Source organism: Suncus etruscus, chromosome 7, assembly GCF_024139225.1.
Source record: "Suncus etruscus isolate mSunEtr1 chromosome 7, mSunEtr1.pri.cur, whole genome shotgun sequence".
Lineage (NCBI taxonomy): Eukaryota > Metazoa > Chordata > Mammalia > Eulipotyphla > Soricidae > Suncus > Suncus etruscus.
In genome coordinates this window covers 101,222,486-101,243,229 of record NC_064854.1, presented here as the reverse complement: position 1 = coordinate 101,243,229, position 20,744 = coordinate 101,222,486, and the positions used below count along the sequence as shown (strand labels likewise).

The 20,744-nt window shown below is 39.1% G+C and overlaps 1 protein-coding gene and 1 non-coding gene across 2 annotated transcripts in view; both read right to left on the bottom strand.

The window, feature by feature from the left end:
* Positions 1-652: 652 nt before the first annotated feature.
* Positions 653-20,744, bottom strand: part of EIF4E3 (eukaryotic translation initiation factor 4E family member 3) — a 524,040-nt gene continuing 503,948 nt past the window's right edge. Inside the window, exon 8 of the mRNA XM_049776965.1 lies at positions 653-718. The gene's annotated coding sequence lies outside the window, so the exon portion shown is untranslated. The remainder of the gene's footprint in view (positions 719-20,744) is intronic.
* LOC126015209 (U1 spliceosomal RNA) lies at positions 10,834-10,997 on the bottom strand. Its single transcript, XR_007498097.1, has one exon. It is a non-coding gene; the product is annotated as a U1 spliceosomal RNA (small nuclear RNA).

Below are 20,744 nucleotides of genomic sequence, written 5' to 3'. Positions count from 1 at the left end.
TTTGTCAATAAAGTTTTACTAAGCCTGCAACTCCCATATATTTATTTGTTTTTGGTTTGTTTGTTTTGTTTTTGGGGGCCATATTCAGCAGCGCCCAGAGGTTACTCCTGGCTCTGTGCTCAGAAATCACTCCTGGCAGGCATGGGGGACTATATGGGATGCCAAGATTCAAATCACCGTCTGTCCTGGTCCGGCCCCTTACAAGGCAAATGCCCTACCACTGTGTTATCTCTTCGGTCCCTCCCATATATTTATAAATTTTAATTTTAATCATGTTTTATCTATGACAACTTTCATGCCAAAGAGTCAAAATAAACTAATTGTACCAGAAATTGCATAAACTATCAAGTTGACAATATGTTTTATCTGGTATTTCACAGACAAGACTTGCAAACCTTGTATTTTCTCTTCTTTTCACAAACATGATCCAATCTATGGGTCCTTTTCTTGAATTCAATAAATTGTAACAGAGGGCAACAAAGCTGCTATCTTTGGAATCCATGCTTCATAACAAGATAGTCCCTTATCTTCTGAGGGTTTACAATAGCCACTGCCATGGAACCTCCAATGATAGATGGTATTTTAAAACTGGTATATACTATTACTGTTGCTTGTCACTTACCCTGAACTTTTAATGTGTCTTACAGCCATAAAAAGCCTAGGGGTCACTGGCAGGAGGCATACATAATGCCACAGGACTGGATCACACAGAGGGACACTGGAAGAAAAAGCACAAAAGAGGTGACTTGTTTCAAATGTTATAATTTGGGAGTCTGAGGTATTCCTATATAATACAATATATTACATTCAGTATATAATCATATGTCAAAGCACCTTATCCTTTCCCTTCTAGAATCAGCATTCCTTGAGATCACTATCTGTGTTAAGTATTATTAAAATTATAGTGGAAGAACAAATGTTACGTTCTTTTTATGTATCTTTTTTGTTTTTGTTTTGGGGCCATGCCCTGTCACGCTCTGGGCTCAGAGGTTACTCTTGGCTATGCGCCTAGAAATCACTCCTGGCCTGGGGGACCATGTGGGATGATGGGGGATTGAACCGTGGTCTGTCCTAGGCTAGTGTGGGCAAGACAGACACCTTACCACTTGTGCCACCGCTCCAGCCCTCTTTATTTTTTGGGGGGTGGGGGGAAGCAGCCACTCTTAAAGGCACTGACAATCACTTAGGAAGTCTATTACTTTTAACTTCCATTACTTTTTTTTGACAAATTCTCAAAATCACAATATTTTCTCTTCCTGAAAAAGGAAAGACAAAGTTATCCATGGTTTCAAATAAAAATTTTTGCTTTGGGCTTTAGTCTTTCATTTGTCCAGTAGAAAAAAAATATACATGCACTGACATAGGTATACACACATGCATACAGGCAACCACCTCAAAAAAATAAGAAAAGGAAAAAAGGACAAATCCTCTCCTAACAATCAGGTACGTAGACTTCATTTGCCACCCTTTATAGTTCTTTTCCCAGGCACATTTGAAATACAGAGGTAGCTGTGACACTGACTTCTAGAAATAGCTCTGTGCTGAGGTTGGGTTTCAAAGCTTTAGTTGGTTATTAGTAGACTATTAACCCAATCCAATTCTGAGTAAATTTAAGTTGCTGATAGATAAGTCAACAAAATCATTCTCAAGCAATTTCAAAAGTTCATGTGAACAGCAAAAGATAACAAGGTTTTACATGCCAGGTCTATTCTGCATAAAAACCACCCATAAAGACCTCAAGAGAACAGGGGGTGGGATGGGGGGGAGACGACTTTCTTTAATATGGGGAAGTGGAACTACAGAGTAGAAAGCAAGAACTCTTTGTTCTGATCTGTTTGCCCATGCATGTGTTTTTTTTTTTCAGCAGTAAACTCAGACAACATTCTCTGAATCTACATGTTTTCTAATCTAATCAGACAGAGAAGTTGAAACCGAAAAAGAGATGCATCAAGTTTTATGGTTTCAATAGTCACGAATCTCCACAAACTGTGGGTTGTCTGTCTACCAGAGCACCGAAGAGTTAAGAGGAGGTGTACCTATTGGGCAGCTTTTCTTGATAAAAGATAAGCTCTGGGACTGGAGAGATAGCATGGAGGTAAGGCATTTGCCTTTTATGCAGAAGGACAGTGGTTCGAATCCTGGCATCCCATATGGTCCCCCGTGCCTGCCAGGGGCAATTTCTGAGCATAGAACCAGGAGTAACTCCTGAGCGCTGCCGGGTGTGACCCAAAAACCAAAACCAAAACCAAACAAAACAGATAAGCTCAAGATCATATTGGCCCACTTTTATTCCAGGTATAAGCTGATGTGTAGAGTTACATTGTTTAACAAATATACTGAATTTTAAAAACCTTAACTTTGGGGCTGAGGCAATGTCTTAGAGGGCTCTGAAGGAAATTTATGAATGAAGGATTCCTGGATTCTAACCCTGACACCGCATGGCCTCCCATGACCACAGAGCACCACCAAATATGACTCCGCCCAAATACAAAATGAAAAAAGGAATCTTCACTCAAGAGTTTGCCACTTTGTTTTGGGTTAGATTTCGTCCTTTTCAATGAAGTAGCTTGAGTCTGATATAAAAAATATCATCAAAAATATTTTAGAAGATCATTTCAGTTGGCAAAGACTGTAATTGTTCAAACTTAATTGGTGAACACATTAATGAGTAACTGCCATTGAAAGAAAGAGGACTAGTGTTATCGACTTATCAGAGCAATGAGATAACGAATTTAATTATACTGTTTCCAGGAGATTTACATTTGCTTCTTTTTAGACTCCACATTTCCCAAACATTTGTTCTGACACTCCATGTATGCGCCTCTCAACAAAAAGCTAGCAGCTGTGGGTTCCTTAAGGAAAAGTTAGCAGAGCATAGCCCTAACACCAGAGCAAAGCAATTGGAAAACTTTTCTACCCTTTATTATCTACTTGTAAAATGTTATAAGCCTGTAAACTAGTTAATTTATGAGCCATGCTAATAATTTGCTCACACTTGATCGCAGGTTGTGCAAACATGGTTTCCAAGGATGTGGAATATAATTTGTAGGTCCGACTTTCTCCTAAGGGGACACTAATTTGACACAGTAACATGACATTGATGGTGGGGCCCACTAATGACCAGACTCCGAGATGTGGCTGTCAAGCCTGTCGTTCCAGTGAGAAGCCAGCCTATTCTTGTGGCTGCTCCTTACATGATGCTCAACTAATTATTCAGACATCAACATTAATGAGAACCCACGTGTTTATTTTCAACATACTAACCAGCACTTAGCTTCCATTTGTCTGATATGGCTACTGATTAAAATGTGTTTCATGAATAGTAAATTTGAACTCTAATATAACAAAGAAGCACCAGAAAGAAATAAGGAATAGTGGGGTTAGAAATTCACTCTGTCAACTCAACTTGTATTATTTTTTGACTCAAATACCACCATGAACAAAATGACAGGTAAGTAAGAAATGCCAAGTGAAAGGAATATTTTTAATCACCTATGCCCAACCATGGCTTTCCTATATGCAAATAATTAAAGAGTAGAGCAAGACATTTGAAAAATAATAACTATATCTCAGGGAATAAAATATCTTGAAATAAGCTTATCTAAAGAGGTGAAAGACCTATACAAAGAAAACTACAAAACACTATTTCGAGCAATAAAAGAGGACATGAGGAAATGACAGTATTTCCCAAAGTACTATAGAGATTCAATGCAGTCACTATAATGATATCCATGACATTTTTCAAATAGTTCAAAGAGAAATAGAGATCAAAGAAATAAAAATTTGTATAAAACAATTACATCCTACCTCCATAGTTAAAGCAATCCTCAGGAAAAAGAAAGAGCCAGGTATCACTTTCCCAAACTTCAAACTGTACTATAAAGTGTAGTAATTAAACAGCATGGTACTAGAATATCAGATCTTCAGATCAATGGACTAGAGTTGAATATCATGAGACAGACCCTCAGGTATATATGAACAGCTAATGTTTGATAAAGGAGTAATAAATGTGAAGTGGAGCAAGGAAAGCTACTTCAACAAGTGGTGCTGGGAAAACTACTCAGCATATGCAGATTAAAAAAAATGAATTCAGACCTCTTTCTAACATCATACACAAAGTTACATCAAAATGGATTTGACTTTTGTGCATGCTATCTGTCCTGTTCCATAAGGTATAAAGAAGAAAATGTAAGCAAAACTCTCCATGACATTGAAGCTAAAGGCATCTTCAAAGATGAAAAACCACTGACCAAGCAAGTAGAAGCAAAGATAAATGGAACTACATTAAATTAAGAAGCTTCTGAATCCTAAGAGAAAACAATGGCTAGGATACAAAGATAGCCCATAAATTGAGAAAAATTCTTTACCTACCAATCATTTCATAAGGGTCAATATCATTGGTAGATCTTTACAAGGTAAAAACCCAATTCCATCAAATATGGAGAGAAGAAATGAAGAGAAGTGTCCTCAAAGAAAAAAATACAAATGGCCAAAAAAGTCCATGAAACAATATTCTGCATCACTAATCATTAGGAATATGCAAAAAAAAAAACCCTACAATGAGATATCATTTCACATCAGAAGAAGGCACACATTATAGAAAACAAGAACAATCAGTGCTAACATGGATAGGGGGAGAAAGGGACTCTCATTCACTGCTGGTGGGAATGTCTTCTGGTCCAGCCTTTCTGAAAAAATGTATGTAATTCCTAAAAAAAAAAAAAAAAAAAAAACAACCTAAGAATTAAACTTCCTTTTGACCCAGCAATTCCACTTCTTGGATTATACCTCAAAAGCCTAAAAAAATAAAACAGAAAAAAATAAAGAAAAGACATTTGCACCTCTAGGTTCCTTGCATCATCATCTACAATAGCCATAATTTGGAATTAACCCAACTGTCATCCAAGGAGAGATGACTGGGTAAATAATCTATGTTACATATATACAAAAGAATAATATTTGGCCATAAGAAAAATATATTAATTAAATCTGTTACTACATGGAACCACCTGGAAAGAATCATGCTGAGTGTAATCAGAGGGAGAGAGACCAAAACAGAATGATCTCCCTCACATGATGAAAAGGCCTAAGAAACATCGCAGTAGAATAACTGAATACTCAAAGACAATGGAAACAAAAACATGAGAACTGATATTCAGTAGGAAATAAGCTACATGAAGAAGTGGGAAAAGGAGTGGGCAACAGATGGAGGAGTGCCTATGAAAGAGACAAAGTTCAACCAATGGTGGGGAAAGATGATGGTGAAGGGGGGGTAGTATTATGTATATAATCCTATTTAAATAATGTACTATAAACCACAGTATAATAACAATAAAGGAAGAAAGAAAGAAAGAAAGAAAGAAAGAAAGAAAGAAAGAAAGAAAGAAAGAAAGAAAGAAAGAAAGAAAGAAAGAAAGAAAGAAAGAAAGAAAGAAAGAAAGAAAGAAAGAAAGAAAGAAAGAAAGAGAGAAAGAGAGAGAGAGAGAGGGAGGGAGGGAGGGAGGGAGGGAGGGAGGGAGGGAGGAAGAAAAGAAGGAAGGAAGGAAGGAGAATGGAAGGAGGATGGAAGAAAGAAGAAAGGAAGGAAGAAAAAGGAAGAAGGAAGAAGAAAGGATGAAGAAAGAAAAGGGGGAGGAAGGAAGGAAGAAGGAAAGGAGAAAGAAAGAACAAGAATGAAAAAGGAAATAAAAAGAGAAAAAATTGAGAGAAATGAAGGAAGGAATGGGGAGAGAGAGAGAAGAGAGAGAAAGAGAGAGATACCTCTGGTAAAATCAGACTGGTGCTTAGAAAGCATACAAAGTGGGAGGGGGAGTTGATAGAGGGAAGTGGACACTGGTGAAGAGATTGGTGTTAAAACATTGTATGCCTAAAATTCATGAATAACTTTTTAATTTCATGGAAATGACATTTAAAAAAAATTCCCTATGCCCAAGCACAGTTTTGATTTTTGACCAAGGCCACTGGCTCAGAAAATGATTAAGGACAACTTCTAACTCAAATAAACTTTAACTTTATAATAAAAAAGAAAGTTGTTTTAAGTTCATTTTTTCTATGGAATGATCAAAAGATTTTTTCTGTAATGTTCCTTTTAACCATACAAAATCTCTCTTAAATATGATCTCTCAATATGACTAAATGTAAGTTTTTCCCAAAATTTATTGTGAAATTGGACTGCATTTTTTTTTTTTTTTGGTTTTTGGGCCACACCCAGCAGTGCTCAGGGGTTACTCCTGGCTGTCTGCTCAGAAATAGCTCCTGGTAGACATGGGGGACCATATGGGACACCGGGATTCGAACCAACCACCTTAGGTCCTGGATCGGCTGCTTGCAAGGCAAACGCCGCTGTGCTATCTCTCTGGGCCCTGGACTGCACTTTTTTAGTACTCTTTAATATCTTCTCTATCTTGCGTCGAAGTCTACTAAACCTTGCAATCAAGTTCTTTCTACTTTAAATTAAATTTCTATTTTGGTAGGATAAGATTTTCCTTCATTTATGGTGATTATAATCCTAAAATATTCATATAATCATAATTGAAAATGAGTAACTTTTTTTCAAAAAGGTGTGCTTAGAGCTACTAGTGGTATTGAAAAAATTAAAATATTCTTAATGTGGCTTATTATAAAATGTGCATTTCAAGTTAAATAAAAGTAACAGTATTTCAACAAATACCATCATGGCTAAAGAATTTTACCCAAGAACACATATTATTACTTCAGATTTTATAAGATAGAAAAAAATAAATGATCCCACTTGGGCCACTTTGAGAATAAAAAAATGTCCTCCATTTTGATCCAAGCAAACATGGTAAATATGTGGAAGGTGCTATTTAGATGCTCATTAAATTAATTCTCTTCTAGGGCACACAGCCAGAGGGTATTTTCTCATTGTCCCTAGTAGTGAGATGGGACATGGTGGTTGAGATCTGGCCAAACAGATGTAAGTAGATAGGGTACTGTCATCCAGGTTATACAGCCTAATGCAGCTTCCCTGATTCTATCTCTCACTTTAATTGAGGGGATAATCAACCAGACAATTCCTAGTCCCTGTAGAAGATATCGTAGATAGAACAGGCCAAGATATCTACAATACCAATGGGAAAGAGCTGCCACATTGCTTTTTACCATTCAACATTAGTGTCTACATTGCACAAAAATGACACTGAATTTAGGTATGCTCATCAAATCACCAGTTTTCTTACAAAATACATAACTAAAATGTATTCATTTCTAATTTCACCTTATGTCGAAACATGTATGTGAATCTTTGGGCACCATTCACTATTTTGAAAACTTTCTAAAGTTTTCTTTGTAGGGCTCACTTCCACCAGATCTGGTAGATCTGAGCATCTGGTGGTGCTCAGGGCCAGTGCTCAGGGCCATGTGGAAGTGAGGATCCAACTCAGAGTCTTGCACAAGTCAGACATGGTAGACCATCTATCTGAGCCATCTTTCAGAGCTTTGAAGATATTTTACAACATTGATGAAATGCTCCTCTAAGTGTGGAGAAGAGAAAGAGAACCTACAAAGAGCACATTCCTATCATGTGCCATATTTATCTTTCCTTACATAATCTTCACATGATCCTGTGAAAAGCTATCATTCCTATTTTCTTTTTTTTCTTTTTTTTTTTTTGGTTTTTTGGGCCACACCCATTTGATACTCAGGGGTTACTCCTGGCTAAGCACTCAGAAATTGCCCCTGGCTTGGAGGGACCATATGGGACACCAGGGGATTGAACAGCGGTCTTTCCTTGACTAGTGCTTGCAAGGCAGACACCTTACCTCTAGCGCCACCTCGCCAGCCCCATCATTCCTATTTTCTAGACGAGAATGGCATGGTTGTAGAAAGTGAAAATATAAAAAAGTGCTGTAGAAAGTCAACTCAGTTGACATTGTCTAGCTGAATCCCTCTTGACTTTTTTTTTTTTTTTTTTTGGTTTTTGGTTTTTGGGTCACAACCGGTGGTGCTCAGGGGTTACTCCTGGCTGTCTGCTCAGAAATAGCTCCTGGCAGGCTCGGGGGACCATATGGGACAGAAGGATTCGAACCAACCACTTCTGGTCCTGGATCGGCTGCTTGCAAGGCAAACGCCGCTGTGCTATCTCTCCTCTTGACTTTTGAGATCCAAAGTCTACAGAAAAGATTAATGTGTTTAAGAAAAAAAATTCTCTGACATTCTTTTTTTTTTTTTTTTTTTTTTTTTGTGGTTTTTGGGTCACACCCGGCAGTGCTCAGGGGTTATTCCTGGCTCCAGGCTCAGAAATTGCTCCTGGCAGGCACGGGGGACCATATGGGATGCTGGGATTTGAACCGATGACCTCCTGCATGAAAGGCAAACGTCTTACCTCCATGCTATCTCTCCAGCCCCATTCTCTGACATTCTTAAACATTGGATGTGAAGGAAGGTTGGGTCACACTGGCTTTGCTCATCAGGGCATATTCTTGGCTATATTCAGGGATCATTCCTGGCAGGTTCAGGAAATCATATGAGGTGCCTGGATTGAATCCAGGTTGGTCATGTGCAAGGCCAATTCCCTACCCACTATACTCTTTCTTTGGGTCTCCCTTCAACAATTTTAAATACAAGGCGTATGCAAGGGTCAGGGATGTTGCTTAAGTGCCAGAACACATATATTGCTTGTGGAATATTCTGGATTCAGTCTTGATACCACATGTCCCCAAGTGATACGGTATGGCCAGGTCCCTCAGTCCCGCCAAAAGTTGCTCCTAGAAGGAGGAAAATGGTGGGAGGCAAAAATATCAAGCCTTAATAAAACTCATAGGAAGTTCGAAACTTCTATAGAGTGTTTTTGTTTTGGTTTTGTTTTTGGATCATACCCAGAATGCTCAAGCCTTATTCCTGGCTCTGTATTCAGGGATCACTCTTGGTAAGATCTTATCCCACTCTGGGCCCCTTCCTGACCATCAAATGGGGATAAGGTTTGATTACCCAGGAATGGGTTTCTGATGCTCAGAGAGCATCTTCAAAGTACCTGTGATTCCAGAGAACAAACAATTGGCAGGGCTGATTCTCCACCTGAGTCTAACCTGTTAGCCCTCTTCTTCCTCCTAAGTCAAATAAATCATCTTTCAAAGGGTCACATGCACACAAAAAGGACTATTCTATTTTCAACCCAAATTCAAGTCAAACTGGAAAAGTGGATGGTAGTTCTCAGATTACACAAGTTCTAGTTAGAGGAAATAATGATAATATCTTCTTTAAAGTGAGCCAAATACTAAGGAGATTTTTGTTGTTGTTGTTATTTTGGGGGGGGGTATATAACATTATTCCTGGTTCTATACCCAGAGATCAGTTTAAGCTAGTCTCCAGGGACTTTATACTGTACTGGGTACTGAACAGTGGAGGGCCTTATGCACAGCACATGATCTACCTGCTATATTATCTCTCTGGCCTATCTTCTTTTAAAAGATACAAAATAAACAATTGGAAGATTTTAAATGCCAGTTATGAGGTAATCTTACTGGTGGGGAGAATACTGAGAAGTGTTAAAATGACAAAATTTCAAAAACAGAATAAAATCTCCCTAAATTTGAAGTGATGGTCTCCTCTTCTTTGGGCTTTGTTAATTATAGGGTAAGAGTTACATGTCCAGGTATAGAATATGCTATAAATATAGTATTAGAATAAGCTCCCATTCTTCTCTGAAGAATGTTTGCCTTTCAACAGAGCTCAGGAGACCTGGGGGTCACTTGTGGTGATTCTTTTTTTTTTGATTTTGGGTCACACCTGGCAGTGCTCAGGGGTTACTCCTGGCTGTCTGCTCAAAAATAGCTCCTGGCAGGCACGGGGGACCATATGGGACACCAGGATTCGAACCAACCACCTTTGGTCCTGGATCAGCTGCTTGCAAGGCAAACGCCGCTGTGCTATCTCTCCGGGCCCCACTTGTGGTGATTCTTGACCAAGCAGTTCATTAGTTCGTTGCAAGGGTCTGGAGGATGCAGTGCTATTCAGCCCTGATGTAAGGGATTATCTGGGTTACCACTGCCAATGCTTAGGGCATCAAAAGCTGTATCAACAATACTTAGAGGATGTGTGGTGCTGGGTAATAAAACAGGTCAGCTGCATACAAGGCATATACCTTAAAGCCAGTACCATCTTTTTGTCCCCAAGAGTTCACTTCTTATGACAAAGTATTAACTTACTGTGTTACCTATTAACACACTGAGAGCTACTATTTATAAAAGCCTCCATTTGTGTCTTTTTAGAGTAGTTAATATAACAAATATAGTTTGAGACATGAACTGGATAGATTTCATAAATTTATTTTGCCTTCAATGACAATCATAAGAAGATAAAAATAATGATCACCTTGTCTAACAAAGAAATACTTCCTTGTTTCAAAAGATTTGGCTGGGAATGGGAAATTAGTCTAAGTACTCATTATAATGTTATATAAAATAAGCAAAATAATAAACTCATAGTTAAATAGATACATAAAAATGTGCACCACTAAAAAATGAAAAGAGGGATTAAAAAATAATACAGCAAATATGTACCTAAAATATTATTGTCAACAATATGTAAGCCACTATGATCAAAATAAAAATTAAATTAAAAAATGTCCCTTTCAAAAAAAATAATAATACAGCGAGTAAAGTTTTTGCTATGCATGCGACAATCAATCCCCTGCATCCTAAATGATCCCTGAGTCTCATCAGAAGTGCTCCCTGAGCACAGATCCAGAGGCCCTGAGACCATGGGATATAGACCACAAAACCCCTCCAAATAAATAGCAATGTTTTTTTCCCTGAATGAAATGAGATTAGAATAGTGGGGTATTCTTTTTTTTTTTTTTTTTTTTTTTTTTGCCAGGGGAGAGCGCGCACGCAGTCCCCCACTACCACAAATTACGCAGTCGAGTTTCCCACATTTGGGGAAATCGCAGGGGTCAGCACGCCCGGAGTGCAATGGGCGAGCCTCACCCTGGGGAAACCACCTTCGTGATCATGGAATTGCCCCTGCCAGGTAAGTATAGTGGGGTATTCTTAATTTCTAAAAAAAACAAAACAAAACAAAACAAAACAAAAAACCAATTTATTTAAAAGCAGCTACGAATATGCAAAAGTTACATGAACATTAAAATTAAAAATATAATTTTCTGCTTTAAATTTATGTATATTTTTACTTCCTTGTTTTCTAGACCATAAATGTTTTGAGAGCTGAGATCTGTGTCAACTCTTAAATCTCATACTGTTTACAATCTTATGCATTCAGTTAAATGATAGGGCCCTGAGAGATAGTATAGGGAATAAGGCACTAGCCTTGCACACAGATAACCCTGGTTATATTTTCAGCACTACATATGGTCCTTTGAGTTCCACCAGAAGTTTCCTCTGAGCATAGAGTCAAGAGTATCCCCTGAGTATCACAGGATATAGCTCCAACCTGGCCCTCTTCAAAAAATTCCAAATGAATGAATCAATTAAAGAGCCAATTCTTTTACTTTGTAAATATCCTCAAAATGATATTCTGTAGATAAATTAAATGTTAATACAACAAGCCTCTAAAATAAAATGAAACAGCATAAAGAGGTTGGTTGCTTATAGAGCATTATTATAAATTGCTTGACTCAAAATTTACTTTCTCCTCTTTCCTTTCTCCAAGATGACACACAATCATTTTTTCTTTTAGTAACTTAAAACAATTCTGACTCATTTGCACATTAAAGACCAAATACTATGTTGATCACGAAGCTTGGCATTTTAGAAATATTTACCCCAAATGCACTCCCTGCCTTCACGATCTGATGATAAGTGTCTGATTATCAAGTAACTTCCGTGTGGGAGATCAGTAATCTCTCAAGTCAGTGGGGAGATGGGTGCCAAGCTGTCTTCATATTCCCTCTCCCCCTCTCCCAAGGATGCTCCCTTTTCAAGAGCCAACAAATACACAACGAATAGGGTTATCCCTTCTTCACTGTTCTCTCTCACCACAACATGAACATATAGTCTCACACATATACACACACACACACACACACACACGCACACTGCCCTACACTCCCTGCATACATATTGATTTTCTAGTACCTTTATATTTTTCTTTTCTTTCTTTTTTTTTTTTTTTTTTTTTGGTTTTTAGGCCACACCCCCTGATGCTCAGGGATTACTCCTAGCTATGTGCTCAGAAATCGCTCCTGGCTCTGGAGACCATATGGGATGCCGAGATTGAACCCAGGTCTGTCCTGGCCAGCCATGTGCAAGGCAAACGTCCTACCACTGTGCTTTCGCTCTGGCCCCCTATATTTTTCATTTTTATTTGTTTTGATTGAGGGGCTATATACAACAGTGCTTGGGGGTCTGGATTTAGGAGTCATTTCCAGCAGCGCTCATGGGACTACACAGTGCCAGGGTTTAAACCCAGGCCTCCAACATACCATGCATGTGCTCAGTCTGTTGATAGATTTCTTTACCTTCATCCCCCACAACTCCCAAGTACTTTTAGGATGTAGATCAAAATCCATTCTATGGTCCCTACAGGGCTTTCATGATCTGGTTCTATACACAAGTAACAGGCTCTGATATGGGCCGGAAGTATAGCAAGAAGAGAAACTGAGGACTTCTAAGAGATAGAGAAGGGACAACTTTAAAAAAAAAATAGAGCATAGGGCTGGAGAGATAGTACAAAAGGGAAGTTTCCTGTCTTGCATGTGGCCAACCCCACGTTGAATTCCAGCAGCACATTCAGTCCCCTGAGCCTAGCCAGAAGCGATCCCTCAACCATAAGTCTTGAGCACTGCCAGGTGCCACCCATGTAACCCTCCCTTCGATGGAGAATCATAAAGTTAAAATTTAAGATATATTTCCTTCCTCTTAATATATCATGAAAATATTTCCATATCACATACTAGATCAAATTAGACTGAGGCTAATTAATATGCAAAAACCTCAAATGTTTAAAGCAACTTTGGTTTTCTCCTTCTGACACAATAAGTCACCCACAAGTCCCTGCGAGACCCCCTTCAGTAGTAGGTGTGTGGTCTCTCCAAAGATATAGAGCAGCTGCCTCCAAGCATGACAGTGTCATCATAAGATCCAGTCTTGATATAAAAAAAAGCCCCACATATTATAGAAATAATACCAAGACAACAAAAATGATGGGTGGGAAGTACAGTTCAGATAGAGAAGTTACCACTAGGACAATAATCGTTGAATTCTGGATAAGAATTGAGAATTGAAAGGAATAAATTGATATGCATGATACCCCTTCAGTTATAGTAATAAAAACCACAGTGCTTAAAAGGAAAAAAGGTGAGAGAAAGAGACAGAGACAGAGAGAGAAAGAAAGAGAAAGAGAGGGAAGTATCTGCCATAGAGACAATCTTGGGGTGGAGATGGGGGAGCATAGGAGAGTAATTGGGGAAATGAGTGGTGGAAAATCAACACTGGTGAAGGGTTGGGTGTTGGAACATTGTATGCCTGAAACTCACTATCAACAACTTTTTAACTCTATATTTCATGGTAATTTAATTAAAAATAAAAAAGATCGAGTCGTTAGCCATGCAATACAAGGTCTTTCCTACATCCCAGTCCAATACCAACCCCACCTGTCCCTACCATTTCTCTAGCCACCCATATTGGTTTTTAGGTGCTTCCCCTAGCACCTGAACTCTTTTATCTTGAAGTTCAGCTCTCAGAGCATGTTCTGCCTGGAGAGTACTTCCTCTGGTGCTTGGTATTTGGAGATGATTATTAACCGTTAGATCTTAAGTCCAGACAAAGCGGAGTGTGCGCATTCCTTGATCACACACACTAAGTGACATTCCCAAAGTAGGCTGTTTTCTATAATATACTCTCTTACATTCATTTTCCTTAGCAGTCAATATATTGCTTCTTTATTTCACTATTGACTTTCTCTGGGTCTCTCTACCTGAAGACAAACAGCATGAAAACAGGAACCCAGTCTGTTTCCTTCCTCACAAAGCCCCCCTTCCCCTGCCATGCACAGCCCAACCACATCATCGCACGGTAGGCGTTCAACAAAAACAAGAAAAAAACAAATTATCCTCTGCAATTTTTCAATGTAAAGAAAAATCTAAGAAAGAAGAAAAACTTGGGGCCTGCATGTAATATAACCAGTTATAGAGCCAGCATGATTCTCAATGGCAAGTGTCAAGACTAAAGCAATAGGACTGGACCACTTATGCCAGGATTTCAGGCATCCCTAAACGAATTATGTTGAGGGCTAAAAGATATCGTTCCTCAGAGAGCTTGGGTCACAACAAGATGGCCACTCTGTCCTCCCCAAGCAATTTCATCAAATTTCTGCAAGAGTGTGTCTGTCACTCTTAGTATTTGAATTTCTATCTAGCACCACCCACTCCTGCCAGGTGCAAGGGGACAAGAAGGTACTAAAGTTTTTTGTTTTTTGTTTTTTTGTTTTGTTTTTTTTTTGAGTTTGAGTTTGAGCTCCTTTCTTTGGGACAACTCTGAAAAACCACTTGTAAGTGTTTTATGTTAACCACAGCTCATCATTTTTTCACAGGTGTTTGACTAAAAAGGGGACAAAGCCTTTTAAGATAGTCTGCCTCCATTATGGCATTGTGTATATTCTGTACCACACCTAATAGTTAACACAATCTTTTTTTCTTTGCTCAAAGAAAACAAAAGTTAACAAAATCTTTTTTCTTTTTTTCTGGCAACCAGTAGAGTCAATGCAGCCTTATTCTGCCAAGGGCATCCTCTACACTTTAAGATGTTCACATGTTTACCAAAAATAATTGTAGTGAGGTATATTTTAATACAATTTTTCATAAAAGCTGACACTAGTACACTGGAGAAGAAATCAAATTATAAAAGCTGTCTCTTGTAGAATACAGGGTAAACTAATCATTGCATGGCAAAGTTCTTGGTGGCTTCAAATGATCAGGGAGATAGTCCAAGAGTAGAAGCAAATACCCAGAATGCTCTGACCCAAGTGCCTTGCCTGATGGAATGGTTCCATCTATAGCTCCCAAGCACCAAAGAATTTAGCCCTATTGGTCCCCTGCACTGCTAACTCTAAGTATCATCAAAGTGGTCTCCAGGTTCTTTTAACACTGCTTGAGAGGCACTGCTCTCCCACAAATCAAGTTCAAATGAGGAAGAAGTGAATGAATATTCGAAGTGTACTATACCAAATTATTATTCCATAATTATTTTTCAAAAATCCTTAAAGTGCACTAAGCACCTGTAGCTGGAGCAGGTATAGCAGATAGGGCATTTGCCTTCACACAGCCAACCCAGATTCAATCCTTAGCACCACATATGGTCTCTCAAGTATCACCAGGAGTCATCCCTGAGCTAGGGATAAGCCTGAGCATCATCAGTTATGGTTTCTCCTTGACAAAAAAATTAAATTAAATAGTGAATTAGGGGCCAGAGAGATAGCATGGAGATAGGGCATTTGCCTTGCATGCAGAAGGACAGAGGTTCAAATCCTGGCATACCATATGGTCCCTCAAGACTGCCAGGAGCAATTTCTGAGCATAGAGTCAGGAATAACTACTGAGAGCTGCAGAGTGTGACCCCCCCCCCAAAAAAAAAAGTGAACTAACCTTCTTTTGTGGTGCTGATTACATACACCTAAGATGTACTGGGCTGGACAGCTACATGCACTATACAATTAATCTACCTTTCCAGCCTACTTCTCATGGTGGGGAAGCATCCACAATAGATAGTAAGTCTGGCTTCTACGTTACCAATTTCATTGGTTTCTTTCTCCTCAGTTGAATTGATCTCCTTCTCCCATAGATGCTTTTCCACTTCTATGGGGTCAGCTCAACCTTGGCCTGATGGTTCTTGATCACCAGGTATTTCTAACTGATGTTGCCTTAAGAGTACTCTTTTTAGCTGGCTACCAGTTGCCTGACAAACATATAGGGCAGTAAAGGGTCCCCCTTGTCATTAGGCTCCAAGCAGCCCTAGTTATACTGTTGTGCCAACTGTATGCCCTTATTCAGATTGATTCTGGCTATTGAGGTTTTGATTCCTGCCAGTCCTATCTCAGCTAACTAGAAATTTACTCCAACTATCATCTGGTTTGCTAGTCTTCCCAGCTTGGCCTCTAGTACTCCATTTGCCTTGCTCTGTCAACCCATTATTAGACTTTTGCTCCAAGCTGCTGTGTCCTTAGCCTCACCATGTGAACAATGGCTCTCCTATGTTGGGTTCTTGCCCTCCTCTTATGTCTGCCATTGAACCGAGGACAGAGATGGGAGCCCGAGTGGTAAATTCCTCAAGCCTGGGTATCTACAGGCTAACAGTCTCAATAGAGTAGACATCAGGTTAACATAGATTGGTGTAGAGGTGAGCTAATATGCATTAGAATTTTAATTAGCAGCCCTGTGAGGTAAAATTGGTGCAAATTCTGGTTTGGACACTAAATTATTTGCTGTGTGTCCTTGGAAAAGGCATGTCCCTCCCTGAATGGCATTCCAAGGAATAGGTTTAATGCATTTAGTTATTTCCAAGGTTCTTTCTAGCTATACACTTTGGAACTTTTTTTGTTTTGTTTTGTTTTGTTTTGGGATCACACTCGGCAGTGCTCAGGGGTTACTCCTGGCTCTGTGCTCAGAAATCGCTCCTGGCATGCTCGGGAGACCATATGGGATGCCAGGATTCGAACCACTGTCCTTCTGCATGCAAGGCAAACACCTTACCTCCATGCTATCTCTCCGGCCCCTAATGATACTAGTTTAATGCATCTAAAATGTAGTTCACAATGGAAAGAACAAATAGTTTTGTATAGAATGTACAGACTCATCATCACAACATGGGGCACAAAAGAAATAGAGTGAACTCATTTTCCCCTGGGAATAGCAGCCATCCTAGACTGGTTCTTGGTAGTTTAGAGCCAGGGGTATCTTCATGAAGCCCCATTTCAGCCTGTATTCATCTCCATTTCTTGTTCCAGTATTCTGAGCCTCTCTCTGTTCCCTCATCTCCTTATAGAAACCCCAGGAAATAAGACTAAGGAGAAGATCATTTCCCTTGGGGCTTATACCTTTCGTTGGAGAGACTACTAACCACAGAGCACACGGAAGGGGAAGAGACACCACAGAAAGTGAGGTGTAGGCACCATAGGTGGGTGAGGCAAGCACCTACCTAGCCCTGGAGACCCTATTTCCAGATCTTCTTTTTTTTTTCTTTTTTTTTTTGGTTTTTTGGGCCACACCGGCCTTGCTCAGGGGTTCCTCCTGGCTGTCTGCTCAGAAATAGCTCCTGGCAGGCATGGGGGACCATATGGGACACCGGGACTCGAACCAACCACCTTTGGTCCTGGATCGGCTGCTTGCAAGGCAAATGCCGCTGTGCTATCTCTCCGGGCCCTCCAGGTCTTCTTAAAATAAAAAAAAGAAGAAAATTATGCCCAAGAGGCAGGGTGGTGCTGAGGGCCAGGCCAGGAATTGCCCCATTACCAAACAACATTGTAAACATACATGGTCTTTAGTACTTGTGCTTCAGTCTGGTGTCTGCATATTGGTCTATCAGTCTGTCCAGCTGGATTGCAGGCCTCCTGATCTGACACTCTGCTCGCTCACTCTCTCTTCCTTCCCTCTCTCAGAAAATAGAATGTAGAACATTTATGGTTCCCAGTGTTGGGGAGTCAGTAGGTAGACCTACCCTGAGTCTACACTGACTCTGAGTCCTGTATGTGTGTGTGCGCACATATAAGAATATGTGTGTTCATGTATGTACAAGGATGCCTTTGTGCAGGTGCAGGTCTGTGCAAAGGAGAGGCCATGGCAGCCAGCTCACAAGTACATACTCCACAGCTCTCAGGGTACCATGATATGTTCCTTTAAAAAAGTTTCATTGACTGGGTGGTGTGTTTATTATTTTAGATTTTGGGTCACATCTGGTGATGCTCAAGGGTTACTCCTGGCTCTGAACCCAGGAATTACTCCTGACAGTACTGGGTTTTAACTTAAGTGAACAGACACAAAGAAAAAGATGAGCTCACCCAACTTTGCTTATTATAAAGCGAACACTTTGAGAAATGCTTGCCTTTCTCAAAAGCTGAAGTGTGGGATGGCTAAACTCCAGTTTATTGTATCTGTTCAAATAAAGTTATGTTTCCATGTACTGCAGGAGGGTGAGTTGATGTAGTAATTACCTGTTACTCTTGACAAGTAAGGTAATTAATGTAGCAAAATACCACTGCAATGTGTGTAAATTTAGACCACTATAATTAAAGCACCCGTCTGTTCAACAAACTGTTCAATTAAGAAAAAAATATTGACGGTGTACATTTTTTTGAAATTAGAAAACGTATGGAATGAATGAACAACCTCCCTTGGTTGACGTCCATTTCTAGAATACATCTTCAGTAGGGAAAGTCCCTAATGGGTATAGAACCAAGTAACTTCTACTAAAACACAGAGGTACTTTTGTAGATCTGCATTTAAGGCAAGGGCATCTTGTGAAAGTATTTAACTTAGTATTCACGTTTAAAAAATTGTATCACAATCAGAAAATGAAGTTAAGGCACAAATGAACCCCTAGAATATAACCAGCAGTAAAAGGACAAAGAGCTATCGTTGGGGAGCAACTCCCCTTGGCCTAGGGCTCTCCCTAACTCTGAATACAGAAGCCCCACAACATTCTTACCAAGATAAAAAAAAGCTGGAGATATGAAACACAACACAGACACCGAAGAGTTGTAAACTTCCTAGTTCTTCTTGAATAGAGACACAATGGCATAATATCAAATAGAAGAGTCTTTCGCTTTTGTTTCTTCCTGAACAACAAATCTTCTGAAATAAGCTCACCTGGTTCCTTCACTAATGCAAAATTTAACTTTCTGATACCTTGAGAAATCTCTAGCCATGCGAAGAGTCAAATGGCTAAAAAAATTAAACCAGAAAAACTATAAAACTAAGAAGAGAGGACAAAGATACAGCAATTACCAGAACTGAGAAAGGGAATTATATCTATAAATTCATTCCCAGGAGAAAGAATATGGAAGAAGGAAAGAGAGAGGAAGAGATTAGAGAAGAAGAGAAAGAAGGGAAAAGTAATAGGAAGTAAAGGAGAGAGTGAGAAGGGGTGAGAAAAAGAATGAGGGAAAAAGAATGGGGGAAAAAAAGGGGGGAGAGAGAGTAAAAAAAAAAAGAGGGAGGAGAGAAAAGAGTGAGGAGAGGAAAGAGGCAAGACAGAAAGAAATACAGAGAGACAGAGAGTTTATTGTCATAAACATGAAAAAGTATGGAATTAGTCAGGGGTCCTCACAGGTCATTTGGAGAAGAAAATTCAGAGGGTTTTTCCCCTCTCTTAATTCTTCTACCCAGATAAATTCAGAGGAAGACACAACAAGTTGGCCAGAATAAAGAAACAGCTGGAATTCAGACAGACTAAACAATGTGATATGGGAAAAAATGGTATATGATTTTCAGTGTCATTTAATGATATATACACTTATTTTTGTTTTCATTTTGCTGACATTTCTGTGATCTTACCTTGGGAAACTTAAAAATCTAGAAATAACCAAAAGGTACTTTTTAAATGAATATCAACTCTTACTTTAATAAAGTCTTAAATGTTCTATTATCTGAGAACTTGGATTGATCCCCAAGTAAAGAATAAAAAGGACAAGGAGACATTCTAGACTAAAGCATGATGAGGCGATGAAATTGCTTCTCCAAATAAAACTCTGATTTCACACTTGGAAATAATAATGTTATCAAAAGGACAAGGATGAAGAAATCACTTGATGAAAACAAGGCTATAGGGTCTTACAGGGGAAGAAGATTTTGTAAAAAGCAGCTAAGGGCATAGTGCCAAGAGAAAATTAACTTTTAAAATTAATTAAAAAAATTAAAAAATAATAAAATAAAATTAGCTTTATTGGGGTCTGAGAAATAGTACAGTGCTTGCCTTGCACACAGTCAACTGGGGTTAGATACCGTGGTACTCCAGATGGTTTCCTTGAGTTCACCAGGAGTAATTACTGAATACAAAGCCAGGAGTAACTTCTGAACATCACCAGATGTGGCCTCAAAACAACAATAACAGCACCACCATAGTCTTATTTTTTAAATTTAGAAAAATGTCAAAATCTAAAGTACTCAAATCTGTTTTCCTTTTGGGCCAGATCTAGCAATACTGGATCATTCTAATGATAAATATAGGGATGAATATAGAGATATCCCTAAATACAGGGATAAATATACTGATAAAATAGGGACTATTTTTTTTTTTTTTTTTTTGGTTTTTGGGTCACACCAGGCGGCACTCAGGGTTTACTCCTGGCTCTATGCTCAGAAATTGCTCTAGAATTTAAATCTTATTTTAACAGGCATGTTAAATCTATTAAATCTTATTAAGAATCTTATTATCATAAATCTATTAAATCTTATTTAACAGGTAAGAAACATCACAATGGGGCCGGGCGGTGGCGCAAGAGGTAAGGTGCCTTGCCTGCGCTAGCCTTGGACGGACCACAGTTCGATCCCCCGGCGTCCCATATGGTCCCCCAAGCCAGGAGCAACTTCTGAGCGCATAGCCAGGAGTAACCCCTGAGCTTTACCAGGTGTGGCCCAAAAACCAAAAAAAAAAAAAAAAAAGAAACATCACAAACTAGCATTTCTGATTTTCAAATGCTAAAGGGATCATCCAAAGCACAAAGGAAAATCAATCCTGATTTTGCTCACAGAGTGAATTTATGGAGTATAATTGGCCACAAACACTTATTTAGAAAACAACATAGAATGACATCTAGTGGGCTATATAAATTATTAA